This window comes from Canis lupus, chromosome 9 (assembly GCF_048164855.1).
Source record: "Canis lupus baileyi chromosome 9, mCanLup2.hap1, whole genome shotgun sequence".
Lineage (NCBI taxonomy): Eukaryota > Metazoa > Chordata > Mammalia > Carnivora > Canidae > Canis > Canis lupus.
The window spans coordinates 15,514,669-15,532,569 of NC_132846.1; the positions used below are offsets into that span (position 1 = coordinate 15,514,669).

The 17,901-nt window shown below is 45.5% G+C and overlaps 1 long non-coding RNA gene across 1 annotated transcript; it reads right to left on the reverse strand.

Annotated features, from left to right (window-relative positions):
- Positions 1–10,770: 10,770 nt before the first annotated feature.
- LOC140639825 (uncharacterized) lies at positions 10,771–17,280 on the reverse strand. The gene is made up of 3 exons (XR_012036473.1): positions 17,150–17,280; positions 15,851–16,096; positions 10,771–11,413 (listed from the first exon to the last, which is right to left on the reverse strand). It is a non-coding gene; the product is annotated as an uncharacterized lncRNA (long non-coding RNA).
- Positions 17,281–17,901: the final 621 nt, after the last annotated feature.

Below are 17,901 nucleotides of genomic sequence, written 5' to 3' on the forward strand. Positions count from 1 at the left end.
CTGGTTTCAAAACTTGCTCTGACTCTAAGCTGGTATGTAATAAGGCAAGGCCTTTATTTTGCAGTTTTTCATTTAAGTGGGATATTTCTGAACCTAGATTCCCAAGTTCTGTCGGAGGTTTTAACTATAGTGAAAAGATTGGCATTATTATTCAGTGGTTTTGAGATACATATTTAATCTCTACTACGTAAGATCCAGTATTTTTAAGAACAAAAATCGCAGTTCTCTCTGAGAAACAATAGGGCTATAAAAGTAGAATATGTGTGTTTTCTATGCTGCCTTAAAATTACTTAAAGCTGACTTTAAGGAATTGTTCTATGACAGAGATACCAATATAAACAATATTAAGGGGAAAAGGAGAGTAAATTATATTCAGAATAATTATTAATGGATGGGATTAAGGTTTTTAAATATTTTTAAAAGATTTTGTTATTTTAAAGGGTGCATGGGAGGAGGGGTAGAGGGAAAGACTCTTAAAGCAGACCCCCTCCTCTGAGCCTCATGTTGGCTTGATCTCAAGGCCCATGAGATTATGACCTAAGCCAAAACTTAGAGATACTTAACCAGCTGAAACAGCCAGGTGCCCCTGAATTAATTTTTTTTTTTTAATCCCCATGGTGATTCTTGTGACCTGAAATACTAATTGTAAGATGATCCAAAAATCTTGTGATTTCTAAGGTTGATAACATTTCACGTCATCATTTGTTCTGGGTGAGATGGGCTATCACCTCACACAGGTGAATGTGGCTGGTGGTCTAATAGAAATCCCTGGAGCCAGTTGCTCCTGTTTCTATAGCCACTAGCCCCACAAAAAGGGAGGCCATGTGAACTTGTGACCACGAAAAGCAGGAAACTTCACCAACCACATCCTCTTCAGAGCTGAGTCATTAATTGTAGTAAAGTGTCTTAAAGGGGAAGCAAGGTTCTTCCAATCCGTCTGTGGGTCAGATTACCCATCCATATCCACTAGGTTCTGTAAAGTTACTGCCATTTTGAAAGTGGAGTCTGTAGATTCCAGGCCTACTCCCCTGAATAGACAACTATACCTTGGAGCGTTGACACTTAGCTCTTCTGGAATCATGGATGACAGGTTACCAAATAACTTGGTTTTTCTGCAAACAAATGCCTTCTAGTGAAAAAATGAAAATTGCCTCATTTGTTAGAAAAATAACTTTTTACATTATGCAAAATCTAGATGAATAGTTCAAGGAATTTTATTTTTAAGTAATCTCTACCCAACGTGGAGCTCAAACTCACAACCCCAAGAGTCACATGCTGTTACCGACTGAGTCAGCGAAGGGCCCCAAATATAAAATAGTTCTAAGTAAGTTTGTTAGATTGGTTAAGTATGCTTAAAAGTACTGGAAAAAATGGAAATAATTTAAGTATGACTTAGGTCACCAATACTGTTTGTGTGTGTGTGTGTGGTTTTGTTGTGTTTTTAAGATTTTATTTATTCAGGAGAGACAGAGACATAGGCAGAGGGAGAAGCAGGCTTCCTGCAGAGGGCCGTATGCAGGGCTCTCAAGACCGCAGGATCATGACCAAGCCAAAGGCAGATGTTCAACCACTGAGCCACCCAGGTGCCCCTTTGTGTGTGTGTGTTTTAACACAGTCTAGGATAGGTAAGAGTTAATGCAGAAATCTTGCACAAATGCTAATTAAAATATGTTAAAAGGCATTTTGGAAACTAGTAAATGAACACCGGTGAATATTGATATTTAAAGGGATATGGTGCGACATTCATGAATGTGAAGCTATTTGGATAGATACCCACTTTCTCTTGGTACCCATTTTCTTTTTTTTTTTTTTTTTAATTTTTATTTATTTATGATAGGCACACAGTGAGAGAGAGAGAGGCAGAGACACAGGCAGAGGGAGAAGCAGGCTCCATGCACCGGTAGCCCGACGTGGGATTCGATCCCGCATCTCCAGGATCACGCCCTGGGCCAAAGGCAGGCGCCAAACCGCTGCGCCACCCAGGGATCCCTCTTGGTACCCATTTTCAATGAAGAAGCAGCTTTGAACCATTTAGGTTATAAGGGAACAACAAACGAGGTACTTATCTCCTTCATTAGATCGCAAACCTAAGATTCAGATTTGTGCCACAACCAAATTACCACATTAAGGATATTCAGGATCTCCCTTAAAAAGAAATGCGCAGAGTTAATATGTTCTGATCTGCTAATGCATTTCCAAAACAAGAAAACCTTAACAGCCAATATAATGGTGAATTACGGTTAGGCACTTACACTGAAATCAGATGTGATCCAAGAATGACTTTTTTTTTCCCATTTATTTTACATTTCAGAAAATTCAGCTAACACAAATGAATTAAAAGTTACCAGAAAGGAGATAGAATTATAATTTGCTATTTAGACTGTTCACCCAAAAAGAAGGCAAGAGAATTGCCTAATGAAGTATTAGCCTGTATTGAAGCAGGTCCTATCTTCCATATAATATCCCTGAGTTGAGGCCTCTCGTGTGCCCACAAATTTAGGAACTTGTTAAAACTCATTTAGCTCAAAATTTGGCCCAAACTATTGTGAGGCCATTTATACTCACACTGCAGAGATATCTCTGTAGAAATTTTAATATGTTTAAATTATAAGGTACTACTAGACTCCAGTGGGAGAGTTATGTAATATAGTACCATATTACCTTCCTAAAATCCCAAACAATAAACTCCAAATTGAATGTCCCAAGGCTTCTGGATAAAGAATCACAGACCTATACTATTATAGTCCCCTACTGCAAGTGCAAAAACTAAGCTCAGTAAATTAATTTGTCCAGGATCACAAAAACATTGATGACAGTAGACCTACAGCTCTGAACCCAAGACATGTTTGTCAGGGCATTAGATGAAACCTACAATCACTTTTGTCAAGTTCTCCCCTCCTCACCAATGGTAAGGTAGCTAGATTCAGAATTCTAAAAAATATTCTATGCCAAGAATAACTGCTTCAAAAATAGAATATATATATATATATGTTCTTTATATACCCTCTCTATAATATATATAATAGAATATATGCAGATCAACAGAGGGAATATTCTCTATTTTTTTGTTGCTGCTGCTGTTGTGACTATAGCTTTCTCAGAAATAGTTGTCACAACAGCAACAAAAAAATTAAAATCCCTAGGAATAATTCTAATTGGGAATACTGAACCTATATGATGGAACTAAACTTGACTGAGGGACATCCTATTCCTGAATGGGAGTACTGGGTATTAAGAAGTCAATTCTTTTTCCAAAGTAACATACAGGTTTTAAGTAATTTGAGTCAAAATGCTAAAGGAAAGTTTCCTGAAACTTGTAATTGCCTAGAAACAGATTTTAGCATATATGAGAATCTAATATATGATAAAATTAGCACCACACGCTGATGAGGAAACAGTGGGGGTGTGAAGATGAGGAATGACTATATTGGGGAAAAAATGTTCCTCATCTTACATCAGAATAAAATCGGAGTGATTTAGAGAATTTACATACACACAGGGAAAAAAAAAATATATATATATATATTTAGCCAACTACACCCAGCATGGGGCTTGAATACATGACCCCAAGATCAAAAGTTGCATATTCTATGACTGAGCTGGCAAGATGGATGACTAGAGATCATTTTTTTTTAATCTTTTAAAGAGAAAAGAAGGAAAAAGTGTAGGTTAAAAAGGATCTCCAGATGGTAAAATACTTTCTAAGCAGAAATAATAGATAAAATCACGAAGGGAAAAAAATCTGTATATTTTGCTACATACAAATTTAAAGTTTTACTAACAACAAAACATCCACCATAAAGTTCAAATAGTAAGATACCAAGAAAAATATAAAAATAGTAACAACAGGTCATAAAAATGTTCTAGTCAATAGACTAAAAAAAATGGTTAAATTTTAAAATGCAAAAGATAACCATATTTTCTATCAAATTAGTAAACCGTCTACATTCACTATAATACATAATGTACTTGGTACATTTCAAGTACTCAAAAACTTTTTGTTGCATGAAGGAATGATGATAGTATGTTAAAAGTTTGTTACTCATTCTGCTGATGGAAGGATTAAACATTGAATCTTTCTGGAGGGCTACTTCGAATATGCATCAAGAACAAAAAAAATATATACTTGTAAGAATTTATCCTGGGGCCTTTTTAGAGATGCAGAATTATGTTACAGCAATAAATTACATTGCATCTAGTATTGTGGAATATTGTGCAGCCATTAAAATCCCTGTCTTGAAGAGTAATGATATGGAAAACATTTACAAAGTAATATTATGTAAGAAACAGGACACAAACTATCCAATGTGATCCCTGCAGCAGACACTTCTTGTACCCAAAACAAGAAGGAGTGTTATGACTCCTGCCAACAATACCCCCCCTCACTGCTTCTCCCTCTGTCTCAGGAGCTTCTCTGAAGCCTTAGGCCTTCTGCAAAGTCAGGAAAGCCTGCTCAGCCTGTGCAGGCCTAACACAATCCGAAAGTGTGGCATAAATCATGCCAACTGAAGCTGGTTGATAAATGTCCCAGCCTTTTTGTTGTTAATTGCAGGGCCTGAATCAGGGACAAGGTCCCTGCTCACCTACAACAGGAGGTCAATGAGCTGCACCTGTGCTGGTAACCTGGTAGTCAAAGAGCCTGTAGCTCAGGATAGATGAGGAGGCTGCCCCAGAAGAAAAGGATGAGTAGGAGGAAGCGGGAGGATAGCCCTCACCCTGGCGTCACTGGAGGCAGGCAAGGAGGTTGGGGTAGGGTGCCAGAAGGGGATGCACACTTGGTACATGTACATGTAACCATCCAACACCTCCTCCCCGAGGGCAGCCATAAGTGTGGCCCTGTTCCAGCCTCTTGTGGGACATTTCTAGGATGGGCCATAGAGCCCTCTAGAACTCTGAAACTATGCAAAATTTAGTGCATGTCTTAATTTCCTGGGATAGACCCACAGCTTTCATCAGATATTCAAAGAAAGCTATTGCCCAAGAAAAGAGAACCACTGGCAGAAAAAAATAGTAGAAAGAAAACAATAGAATGTGAACTGTAGTTATTTCTGGTGGAAATTAACCTGGTTATTTATGGTAGAATTATGAGCACATTTCATTTTTGTCTTTATACTCTTCTGTATTTTATTTTATTTTATTTTTATTTTTTTTAAAGATTTTATTTATTTATTCATGATAGCCACACAGAGAGAGACAGAGAGGCAGAGAGGCAGAGACACAGGCAGAGGGAGAAGCAGGCTCCATGCAGGGAGCCCGACATGGGATTCGATCCCGGGTCTCCAGGATCGCGCCCCGGGCCAAAGGCAGGCGCCAAACCGCTGTGCCACCCAGGGATCCCTCTTCTGTATTTTAATGTGTTAACTAATGTATTAGCTAATCATAGCTCCTAAAATGTTTTGCTGCCATTAAAAGTGTTTTAAAAATTTTAAATGACACTGAAAAATGCTTATGACATAGCTGAGGGAAAAAAACAGGATATAAGATTGTTTACAAAATCTGTGACCTCAGCAATATAAACAATGAATGAAGAAAAAACTTCTGGAATTAATATGTGTTTATAGGAAGGTTGCAGATATGGTTTAATATACAAAAGTCAGTTGCCTTCCTATACACCAGCAATGAACAATTGGAATTTGAAATTAAAAACACAACGGGTGCCTGTATGACTCTGTTAGTTAACTGTCTGACTCATGATTTCAGCTCAGGCCTCAATCTCAGGGTTTGAGTTCAAATCCTGAGTTGGACTCCACATTGGACGTGGAACCTACTTAAAACACCACACACACACATAACACTACAACAGTACCATTTACATTAACACCCTCAAAAATGAAATACTTAGACAGAAATCTAACAAAATGTGTTCTAGAGCCATAACTATAAAACTCTGGGAAGATTTAAATAAATGGAAAGGAAGAGTCAATATTGTCAAAATGTCAATTCTTCCCAACTTAATCTATAGATTGCACATAATTCCAATCAAAACCCCAGCAAGTAATTTTATGGATATTGACACTAATTCTAAAGCTTATATGGAAGGGCAAAAGACCCAGAATAGCCAACAATACCAAAGAAGAACAAAGTCAAAGGACTGATACTATCTGACTTCAAGACTTAACTACCTAAAGTAGTGAAGACAGTATGGTATTGGTGAAAGAATGGATATACTGATTAATAGAACAGAATGGAAATCCCAGAAATGGACTCCCATACATATAATCAACTGATCTTTGAGAAAAGGAAAAGCAATTTGATGGAGAAAAAATAGGTTTTTTGGTAAATGGTGCTGTAATAACTGGACATTCACATGCAAAACATGAATCTAGACACAGATCTTCACCTATCACAAAAAGTAAATCCAAATAGATCATAGACTTGATGTGAAACATCAAAATATAAAACTTTTAGATAATAACATAAGACAAAATACAAGTGATCTTGGGTTACAACTTTTGGATACGACACCAAAAGCATAATTCACTGAAGAAAACATTGATAAACCAAACTTCATTACAATTGAAAACTTCTGCTCTGTGAAGACACTTCAGAGAATGAAAAGACAAGCCACAGACTGGGGGAAATATTTGCCCACTCATAGATGGTAAAGAACTGGTATCCAGGGGTGCCTGTGTGGCTCAGTCAGTTAAGTGTCTGCCTTTGGCTCAGGTCATGGTCCTGGGGTCCTGGGATCGAGTCTCATATTGGGCTCCCTGCTTGGCATTAGCAAAGCCAAGCTAATTGGCTTAAATTCTTAAAACTCAACAGGAAGAAGGGCACCTGGGTAGCTCAGCCAGTTAAGCATCAGATTCTTGTTTTTGGCTCAGGTCATGATCTCAGGGTTGTGAGATCAAGCCCCAAATCATGCTCCATGCTCCTCTGCTCTCCCCCTAAAAAAACACAAAATGCAACAACTCAACAATAAGAAAACAGTTTAAAAATCTGCAAAAGATCTTAATAGACACCTCACCAAAGAAGAGATATACAGATAGCAAATAAGCATATGAAAAGTTGTCCAATATCCTCTATCATCAGGAGTTGCAAATTAAAACAACAATGTGATACCACTACACATCTATTAGAATGGTTTAAAACAAATTGACAATACAAAATGCTGGTGAGGATGCAGAGAAGCAGAAACTGTGAGAATGACTTTGGAAGACAGTTTGGCAGTTTCTTATAAAAGTAAATGCCATCTTACTGTAAGATCCAGCTTATGCCCACACAAAAAGCTACACATGAATGTTTTTAGCAGCTTCATTCATAATTGCCCAAAACTGGAAGCAAGATGCCCTTCAATAAGTGAATGGAAAATAAACTGTGGTACATCCAGACAATGGAATATTATTCAGCTCTAAAAAGAAATGAGCTATGGAGTTTGGAAAGACATGGAGGAACCTTAAATGCATATTCTAAGTGAAAGAAGCCAATTTGGAAAGACTAAGACATTCTGGAAAAGGCAAAACTATGGAGACTGTAAAAAGATCAGTGGTTACTGGGAATTTGGAATGGGGGTGAGAGAGTGGAGGAGGGTAGGGATCAATGACTAGAGCAGCACAGGTTTAGGGTGGTCAAGCTGTTGTTTGATATGGTAATGGCGGATGCATGACATTCTGCATTTGTCAAAACCCCTAGAATTGTGCAACATAAAGGGTGAATCTCTATATTAACCATGGACTTTAGTTTGTAATAATGTATCAATATTAGTTCATTAATTGTAATAAATTTACCACACTAATGCAAAGATATTCATAATAGGGAAAGCAGGTATGTGTGTAGGTGGAAAGGGGATTATACGGGAATTCTCAGTAAAATCCACTCCTTCTTTCTGTAAGTCTAAAACTGTTCTCAAAAATGCGTGGGGTGGGATCCCTGGGTGGCGCAGCGGTTTAGCGCCTGCCTTTGGCCCAGGGCGCGATCCTGGAGACCTGGAATCGAATCCCACGTTGGGCTCCTGGTGCATGGAACCTGCTTCTCCCTCTGCCTGTGTCTCTGCCTGTCTCTCTCTCTCTCTGATGTGACTATCATAAATAAATAAAAATTTTTTTAAAATGCATGCGGAAAATTTCAAGAAATGATCCAAAATGTTCATACTGGATATAAATAATTTTTCTCATTTCTTATATTTCAATGTATTTTCCAAATTTTTTGGATGAATTATGTATTACTTATGGAACCAGAAAAAAATTAAGTTCTGAATTCTTTTTTAAGATTTTATTTATTTACTCATGAGAGACACAGAGAGAGAAACAGACTCCCTGTGGGGAGCCTGATGCAGAACTCGATCCCAGGACCCCAGGATCACGACCTGAGCTGAAGGCAGACATTCAACCACTGAGCCACCCAGGTGCCCAAGCTCTGAATTTTAAAAACCTATCCTGGAAAGCATGGATTTTTTTTTTAACCTCATTACAGTTTTCAGTTTTTTAATGAATAAATAGGCCCAAATCTTCCCAATAAAATACCCAAAGTGAAGGTACATGTGTAGTCTTACCCATTTTTGAAGCATTTGCACAGCATACGTATCATTACCCGGAGAGGGGTGTTGCCCAGCTAGTCATGTGCTGGTCAAGATCCCTTGTTCAAACTCTATGTGGTGCACTTGCTTTCCTCAGTTCAGGGCCACAGACACAGTCCAGCCCAGGTGGCGCAAACCCTGAGCATGCGTGAAGTATGTTTATCTTTCCTGGGCAAAGTCATCACTGCTGCACACAGCACACATGGGGGAAAGCAACCTCCCAAGTTCCCTGGTGCACAGTCTCACCCTGCTCACATGTTATCCATCTGACCTCACCTCCAGCCCTCCGAATGTGCCTCACCTTAGCTTTAGATGAAGCATCGGGGGCTGGTGCAGGCTTCTGTCTAAAGAAGAGCCTCCTGGGTAACGAAAAGCACAATTTGCCCACTGACCTCTCCACCAAGAAGGAAATCGCTGAGCTCAGTGTGGTTTCAAATTCTCTGTATTACCACTTTTCTATGCCCACATCTCATGAGGGTAGCAGCAATATTTTTAAACTGAAATGTCTGAATTAGCCATTCTTAGCCAGGGTTTCACATCAGAACCACCAGGGGAACTTTGTCAAAGAACACAGGCTGGGCCCGCAACCTTGGTCAATCAAATCCGAGGTTCCCAGGATTCTGCTCTGGACATGTGGATTTTGAGGTGCTCCCCTATAGGCCCGGTGTCTGCCGCCAGTCAAGCAGCAGCTGTAGGTTGTTGCATTACTGTGGTACATCTATATATTGTAGGTGGCATGATTGTGGGCAAGTGTATTTGGGGCTCATCTCCCCTCTACCTTTTTTTTTTTTTTTTTTTTTTGGTCAGTGGGCCACTTACGAGTGTGCTGAGGAGTCAAGAGGGTGTCCAGAAAGTTCCGCTGTGCCTTAGGTTCATGTCATTTGTGCCTTTGCTGACCTCATCCTTGGGTCCTAAAGCCAGTCAAGGGGACAAAAAATGCAAATGTCTAACAATAATGAACCCTTTTCGGCTGCCCAGCTTGCAGCAACCACATCCTGGGGCTCCACTGGCAAGGGCTCCAGATCCACAGGGATATGAAGGGAATACATGGAAATACCCATTTAGGAGGAGAGAATGTGTCCTTGTTCCTTGTTGCTGCAGAAGCTCTGCTGATGCTCTGGATGCCCCTCTGGAGAAGCTACCACCAGAAGACTGTCTGCGTTCAATGGCTTCCACACAGAAAGCAGCATCTGGCCTGCTTGATCTGCAAACCTCAGAAGGAACCCGATCACGTAAGTTTTACCCAGAGCTACAGAGATTAAGCCTCCACTCGAGACTGGAATGAAGATGAAAAGGAGAAGCAGAAGAAGAACAGGAAAGAGCTGGTTTCCCTGGGCAGAGTAGGGATGAATTGGGGGGAGCCCCGGCTAACAGCCGCAGGGTGCCCGCCTGGCTGGGGTTTTCCAGGGATAGAGCAGAGCCTTGGTTATCAACTGGCCATAGCTCTCCAGCTGATAACCACTATCAGAGCTGTGTTTGCCTGGGTCGGTGTAACCAGAGCCATCCTGCCTGGGCTATCTCCAGGGGTCCGGTGGACACAGGTTTCTGGGAACTTATGTAAATTCTCACCAAGAGGGAAGGCAGAAAAGCTTCTGTATGGAAGGCCATGCTGGCGTTTCTTAGGTGATGGTGGTTAAGCTCTAACCACCATGTGTTTTGGATGGACACAATGGGACAAAATCAAAATTACCCCCTCCAAAAAAAGTAGCTCACTGATGCTACTAGAAGGGCTGTAGAGACTTGCAGAGTGACTGAGAGCAGCCTGCCAGCTTTTCTGTGCCTCTGCGTCCAGCACCTGAGAACCATGCTCCAGGAGGCCTCGGGGAGAACCGCTGCACAGGGCTCGTGACATTGCACCGTCTCCTGGCAATGCAGGAAAAGTTGTCTTAGTTCTTATTTATCAGCAAATATTTTTGACCCCTTCTACAAGGCAGACCCAGCTTTCAGGCCTGGGGACACAGAGATGAACAAGGCAACCTGGGCTAACTCTCTCTCCAGGGGCCAAGGGTATGGGCCCTTGCTTCTCTCACAGGGCTGCTCCTGCAAGGGAGCTCTGGCTGAGATATTTGTGGCAGCTTCACATCCTGTCTCCATCCAGCAGGGTACGGGTTTGCCCATTCACAGAGGCAGATCGGGCACGAAGGCATCTTGTGCCAAGCCAGCCTCTGGGCCCCCTTCCAGATGGGCTTTGTTGAGGCCACCCCCCCCCACCCTACCCCCCAGGACCAGCAGCAACTTGCCCATGATGGGTGAGAAGATGCATCTGAAAACTCTCATTTGTCATAAGCTTAGTGTGCTCCTTTCTTGCCACAAACTACGTGGAGATCCCTTCTGGGTTTTTCTTTTTTTTTTCTTTTCTTTTTCTCTGTGTTCTCAAAAAACAAAACATCATTGTAAAACAGAGCATTGTGCAGTTTTCTTCTAAAGCAGGAAGGGGTGCAGGTGCTCAAGGCTGATTTCACATTTCTGAAAAACCCCAGTCCCAGGCCTCCCTTACACAAAGTAGGGGGAGCTGACGGCCTTAAAAGGGGGTGCTTTCCATGGAGGGGGTCACCTGAACCCGACACCAGACAGCAAAGCAAAACTGGGTGTGGGGAGGATTCCACTGAAAACACCGTGGCCAGGAGTGCCTGATGGCTACACACCCAGCGTGGAAGTCCCAGCTCTGCATTTGCTCCATTTCAGACTGGGAACCAAGACAAGGACCCAGGTGACAGAGGCAGACTAGAGAGCTGGGGGGAGAGGGCTTCTCTCTGTTGGATTCAAGTGCCAGGGACTTCAACTTGCCAACAGACAGGTTCATTAGGTTCATTGAATTCTTGGCCCACAGCTGAGTAACTTACAGCCTATTTTCTCTTTGGTAAAATGATGTTATCATGGGATCCATTCAAAAGGGACCTGTGAGAATAAACGACATCATGCATTTAAAGTGCTGAAAAGAACAGTAGGTGCTATCAATCAACAGAGTATGGTGTAGTTCTTCCAGAATGGCTCTTAAATGCTTTCAAGTTTCTGAGGCATCCTGGCCTTCCAAAACATGATTTCCTGGGAATGTTTTCACCCAAGTAGTGGGGTGGGCAGGGCAGAAGCCAGCCCGTAGTTAAAAAGCCTCTCTCCTCAGCCAGAGCCCAGCGGGTGTGGCTTATGTAACTTGCAAAGGCTCATGGTTCAGCCTGAGAGCCAACTTCCCACTTCTTTCTGGGTGAAGAGGTTCCTTCCGGGGGACTTCCATTGCTCACTTGCTTATGACATCCACCGGCTGTAAATATTCCCCATGGGGGTCCCTAGCCTTTGGGGCCAGGCTAGAGCCTTCTCGTCCTGGAAGAGCACACAAGATGGCATCAGGAAGCAAGCAGCTCTCCTCCCTCTGAGGGGAACCTGGGCTTGGATCTCCTCCCATCCACCCACCCCCTCTGAGGCCTGCAGAATCCTCCAGAACCCTGATGGTCCTGGTTTAGCTGAACCCCAGCACAAAAGCTGTAGAGACCTTGGCCTGTACCCAGAGCCTGCCTTCCCAGGGGCTCCTCACCCCAGGTAGCCTGAGGATGACAGCAAAACACATGGAGGGAGGCCAGAGGGCAGGTGCCTCACCCAGGGAGTGTGTGAGTCAAGGCCAGTTAGGGAGGGAGAGGCAGAGATGAAGGAGCCCTAGGAGGCCAGAAGAGGGGGAAGGGAAAACAGAAATCCTCCTATGCTACCAACTTCTCCCTGTAGCTTTGGGCCATGCTAGGGGCTCCTGATGCGAGCCAGCCCCTATAGAACCAGGGTGCTTCCACTTCTCTTCATATCCTTGTGGAAAAAGCATGGCCTCTTGAAGCCTGCATGTGTGGGAGGGATTTTGCAACCTCCTAGGGGCTTTATCACCTATAGAAAACTACAGGTTAGCCAACAAACCAACTTGCTTATCAGGTGATTGGAGCCAGATTGTAGACCTTGAGGTGGGGAAGTCCTATCTTGCATGGCTTCCTTCCTTCTTCCCTTGGCTGGGTCTCAAGTAGCCTCCCCACAGTGGGGACACACCCCCTGTCACCTAGATCCTTCTCATCTTCCTGGAGTACAGAGGACACGAGGCGCCCACTTGGGGGACTGGACAGAAAACCCCTCACACCCAGGGCCTTGGAATAGCCTGCTCTAGCCTGGTTTCTTGGGGGAAACAGCGCACTGGTCAGGAGCATTTCTATGTGGCTCTGTACTGCATCAAGCATATCCTCCTGCTTACGGGGCCCTTAACTACCAAGGACCACCGAATGAGAGACTACGTGAACGTGTCACCACACAGCAGGTGTCCCGTGGCTGTTTTTCCTCAAGGCCCAAGGCCCAGAAAAGCCTGATATTTATCACTATGGGCTGAACCTTAGAGTGTCTGCATCTGACCTTAAGTAGTGATTTATATGCTTGTGGAATCCTGATCGATCCATTTTTTTAAACCCATATGGCCTGGGCGTTTTGTTTTGTTTTGTTTTCAGATTCTCAGCCTATGTTGGACCATTGCTGGACCTTCTTTCTATTCAGAAAACAAGATGTGTCTTCTATCATTTCCTAATGGCCTCCCCTTCCCACTGGCACACACAAACGACAAGGCCAGAGTCAGGCCAGTTCCCAGGACACAGGAACAAAGAGGAAGGTCTAGGGCCAGGTCTCTCTTCCCTTCCCCTTATAGTTGTTCAGCAGCTGCTGCACCCGGGGCCACCCTGCTCACCCCAAGGTTGGGCTCCTTCCCCTTGCAGTGAGAGCCAGGGGGAGAGGGGGTGGACATGACACTCACTGTCCCCACCCTGGCTGCCACCTCCTGTGCAGGAGCACTGTGGGGATTTTCCATCCTACAGCCTGACTGACTCCTCTTCAGATAGATCATCACCTGCTACTGACATAGGCCTGGGTTGGGCCAGCTTTCCTACAGGTCAGCATGGCTGGTAGAGGCAGCGCCTGGGCCTGCTCAGGAGCTGGCTGGCATCTCCCTCTGTGGCTCAGAAGAGTGGAGGAGGGGTTCAGGGCCCCAGCCATCCATCCCTCAGCCCCGTGCTCAGGCCAAGCTGCATTTCCCCCTGACTGCCTGCAGCCTCTGCCTCTGCCCAGGCCTGTTTCTCTCTGGCCTCTGGCTCTCCTGTTTCCTTCAGCTTTCTCTCTGGAAGGCTCCCAGCTCTTCTAAAAACCCCCTCCAGGAAATTTGCTTGTTGCCACAAAATAATGCAAATGTGTTCCCGGGATTGCTCAGGCAACTGCAATGTCTGTCTCCAAGAGACCTGGGAAAGGAGGAGGGGACAGGCCTGTGTCTCTCCCCTCTGAGCCACCCCCACAGGGCCAGCAACTCTCAGCAGGGTCACATGGGGGCCAGACAAAGCTTGGCTCTGCTAAAGGGACACAGCCTGAACCAGAGAAGGGCCACACAAAACCCTCAGATGTTCTGAGGTCATTTCTGTTTAATATAGAAACATGGTTTGCATTAAGTTTGTGTTCATGTTTAGCCTTTATCTCTGTTTAATTTAAACTCGCCCCATCCAGAGCAGAAAGTAAAGACCTGTGTGCAGACAGGTAGTAACTAATGCAGGGACACACAGGAGGGCTGGCTGTATGGCTGTCTGCGGGCCAGGGCCAGGCCCTTGTGTGGGCTGCACAGTCAAAGAGGCCAACTCTTCTGCTCTTGCTGCTGCCACCTCTCAAGATCAGGTCATGAGTGCTCAGGAGAGGAATGGAGTCCTAGGGGCACTCACTCCTAATTAAGGCAAGGTGGCAGGAACACCCACTGACTAATTCCTGAGAACTGGGCTCTTAGATGAGCGCTTAGAGTGAACACTAACTCCACTGACTGACGGTCTCGAGACCAATCCTACGAGGTAGATGTGATCATGCCTATTTGACAGATGGGATTCTGAGGCTCACAACGATTTGTGACTTGCTCAGGGTCACAGAGGTAGTAGGCGATGATTCAAAGCCAGGTCTGTTTAGAATTCAAAGGCCATGGAGTCTTTCCTGGTTACACAGGGAGCTGCTGCTCAGAACATGCAGCCTTATCTTGTTTTGTTTTTAATATTTATTTATTTATTTGTTTATTTATTTATTTATTTATGAGAGACACAGAGAGAGACAGAGACACAGGCAGAGGGAGAAGCAGGAGCCCTGTGGGTAACCCGATGCGGGACTTGGTTCCAGGACTCTGAGATCACGCCCTGAGCCAACTGGTTGCAGGTGACACTCAACCACTGAGCCTCCCAGGCGTCCCAGCCTTGTCTTGTGAAAACCAGCACAGTTCATCCTGTTCTCACTCAGCTCCCAACTTCAAGTCTCACAGCACCAGGCACCTGCAAAAGGGAGCCCTGAACCTCCCCCGAGGCCCATAGAAGACATGGGTATGAATTGGCTCGGCTTTCTGGAATGGCCTGGGATTGCCAGGTGGGAGCAAGCAAACAGTGAAGAATAAGGCAGGAAAAGCTTTCCCATTTTCACTCTGAGCCCTTCAAATTAGGATGTAGACTAAATGAGGTAGAAGACCTAGTAAGAAGCAAGTCAAAGTAAGCTTGCCGGCAGCCTCGGTGGCTCAGCGGTTTAGCGCCGCCTTCAGCCCAGGGCCTGATCCTGGAGACCCGGGATCGAGTCCTACGTCGGGCTCCCTGTGTGGAGTCTGCTTCTCCCTCTGCCTCTCTCTGTACCTCTCATAAATAAATTAAAATTAAAAAAAAAAAAAAGCTTGCCTTGTGATTGCAAAGTGGAATTTGCTCTTGTTGGATGGTAGTCGGCAGCTCTATTATTCACTGTGGACAGCGATCTGGATCTCACCAGGCAGAAGCCAGGGAGGACTTTGGGATTCTGGGGCTGAGCCTGTGGGCCTATCTCCTATTTGGGCAGGGCAGCCCCTCTCAATCCCCTACTTGGCAGCTCTAATGGGATGAAAAGCCACAGGCCAGGACTGGGGCTGGGAAGGGGAGAGAATTATTAGGACAAAAGCTCTGCCTCCCACAAAGGATACTGAAACACTGATACAGTTTGGTAAGTCCTAACATAGACCTCATTCTTCCCGGCCTCCCAGCAAGGGCCTTCAGGGCAGCTCCCCAGTCCAGGCACTGCCCCCCTCCCAGGGTTGCAGTTCAGGACTTAGAAAACAATGAGTTGCAGGTGACTAAGAATCTTAATTGAGGCCCTAAAGTTTATGCAATGAGGCCCATCTGCTCCCCAGCAAGCACCACATGCCTCTGCCTCCTCAGCCTCTGCCCCTGGACAGGGTGGCAAGTTGAGAGCAACATCCTTGACCTGCCTGAGGTCCTCCTGGGGTCTCCTCATCCCCTCTGACCTTCCCACCAGCCAGGATGCTCACCCCTGCCTGCGGCGTCTGTAACCTACCAGCGTGGGGTTGGGCAGCGAAGTAATGCCTTGATGCCTCTGGGTTCTTAGCAGCTGTGAGCTCTTTGTTGCTTGGTGGTTTCAAGCCTTTCTTGTGGACTATTTATCTTGTGGACAACATCACCATCCACTGTGAGTGCTGGACTGTGAGCTGAGGACTTAGTGAAGGCAAAATGCATCTCAGGTTTGGAGTCCCAGACCGGGGCCACCACAAATCCTCACGTTTGCTTTGTCCAAGCTGTTTTTCTGGTGGGAAAGACATTATTGAAAATATGGGGGAGGAGGCCCTGGAGCCTCTAGTGTGGCTTTGGTGGCGCACAGATGGAGCAGGTGGGAATGCCAGTGAGAAGACCCCCTTCTGAGACCTAGTGGTGGAATGGGGTGGAGGGACTGGAACAGACCAAAGGAAACGTCCTGGGGTCTCTGGAGCTGCCACGCCCCATAGTGAGCCACTGATTCCCAGCCTTCCTGGTGGCTTCTGTGCCATATAGACCCAGTTTCCAGGGCTCCGGACCCACTGGCTGCCTGCATCAGAATTGCCTGGATACTTCTTCAAATTGCATGTTCATGGGTACCCTCCTAGACATTCTGATCTCAAAGGAGAGGAAGAAGGATGGGAGTCTTCATGCCAACAGGACCCTCTGCCCCCCAGGCTAATTTTGTACCCTCAGGTTGGAGAACCACTGCCCTGCATCCTCAGGCCAGACACAGGCCTGTAGTGCCTCTAAATGAAGCCTGTTTCCTCTTCCCTCACCAGCTCCTTCCTCCCTCAATTTGTGTTAACAGTCAGGAACTCAGTAAAGGCAGCATTTCTCCATATCCTGGTGCTCTCTGCAGAGGAATGAGTGGCCAGGCCTGAGGAGAAGCAGCCTGTCCTGAGGGGCGGGGTAGGGAGGGGGGGGCGGGGGCTGGGGCCTCCCAGAGAGGCCCCTCCCTAGGGTCCCCCCCCATTTCACCCCTCCCGGACTTTGCCCTATGGGACTCTGGCCAGGCTGACAGCCTGGGAAAACCCCATGGGAGCCGCTGCTGAGGCGGCAGGAGGGGGAGGTACCATAGAGGCCTGGGGATGCGTCCTTTCCCTGGGTGCTATCTGACCCCCCGGGGGGTGCCCACTGCACTCCACTGCACCCACCTCCTCCCCTTCCCTCCTCTGCATCTCCCACACCAGCCTGCAAATTTGAATTCATCTTTCAAAACCCACCTCATCTCCCCCACCTTTTCTATGAATCCTTCCCACCACCGTGACAGAGCCCCATCCCTCCCTCTCCCGTGGTGCCTTCGGGGCGGCACATCTCTCACGTCTGTGGTCACGTCCCTCCTGTCTGTGAGCCCTCCTGTCAGCACGCACAGGCTCCCTGCAGGCCTCTCCTCTGTGAACGGCTGCAGGGTGGACTAGGTGTTCAGGGAAGTCGGTTCTTCCAGCTTGGCTCTGTGGTCTTTTTTTTTTTTTTTTTTTAAGATTTTATTTATTTATTCATGAGAGACACACAGAGAGGCAGAGACAGGCAGAGGAAGAAGCAGGCTCCATGCAGGGGGCCCAAAGTGGGGCTTGATCCTGGGACTCCGGGATCATGCCCTGAGCCAAAGGCAGATGCTCAACCACTGAGCCACCCAGGCGTCCCTGGCTCTGTGGTCTGATGGTCCTTCAGGGTTTGTTTTCCCTGGACAGTGATTTGGGTGGGTTTTCTATGGTCTTTCAGAAGTGAAGCAAGACCAGCTCCGTTACACTTTCAACACTCATGGAGGCCTGTCGCTCTCTGTGTTAGCGTGCTGTTTGTTCCCTAGTGCTTGTTGCAATTTGCAATTATTTTGTTCGTTATGTTCTTGCTTTTGGGGGGGCTATCTTACCCACTAGAATGTGAGTGCCAATGTGCAACTGCTTCCTTACTGAGTCTTCAGAAACAATGCTGAGGGAGACCCAGGAGGTGTTCGATTAATGTTTCCTGATCGAGTGAATAGGGCTTTGAGATTCGTTTTTGCAAATCTGAACATTCCTGTGAATGATGTAATAGATATGAAGCTAAATCGTTGGTCCTGCCCCAAGGTACTCA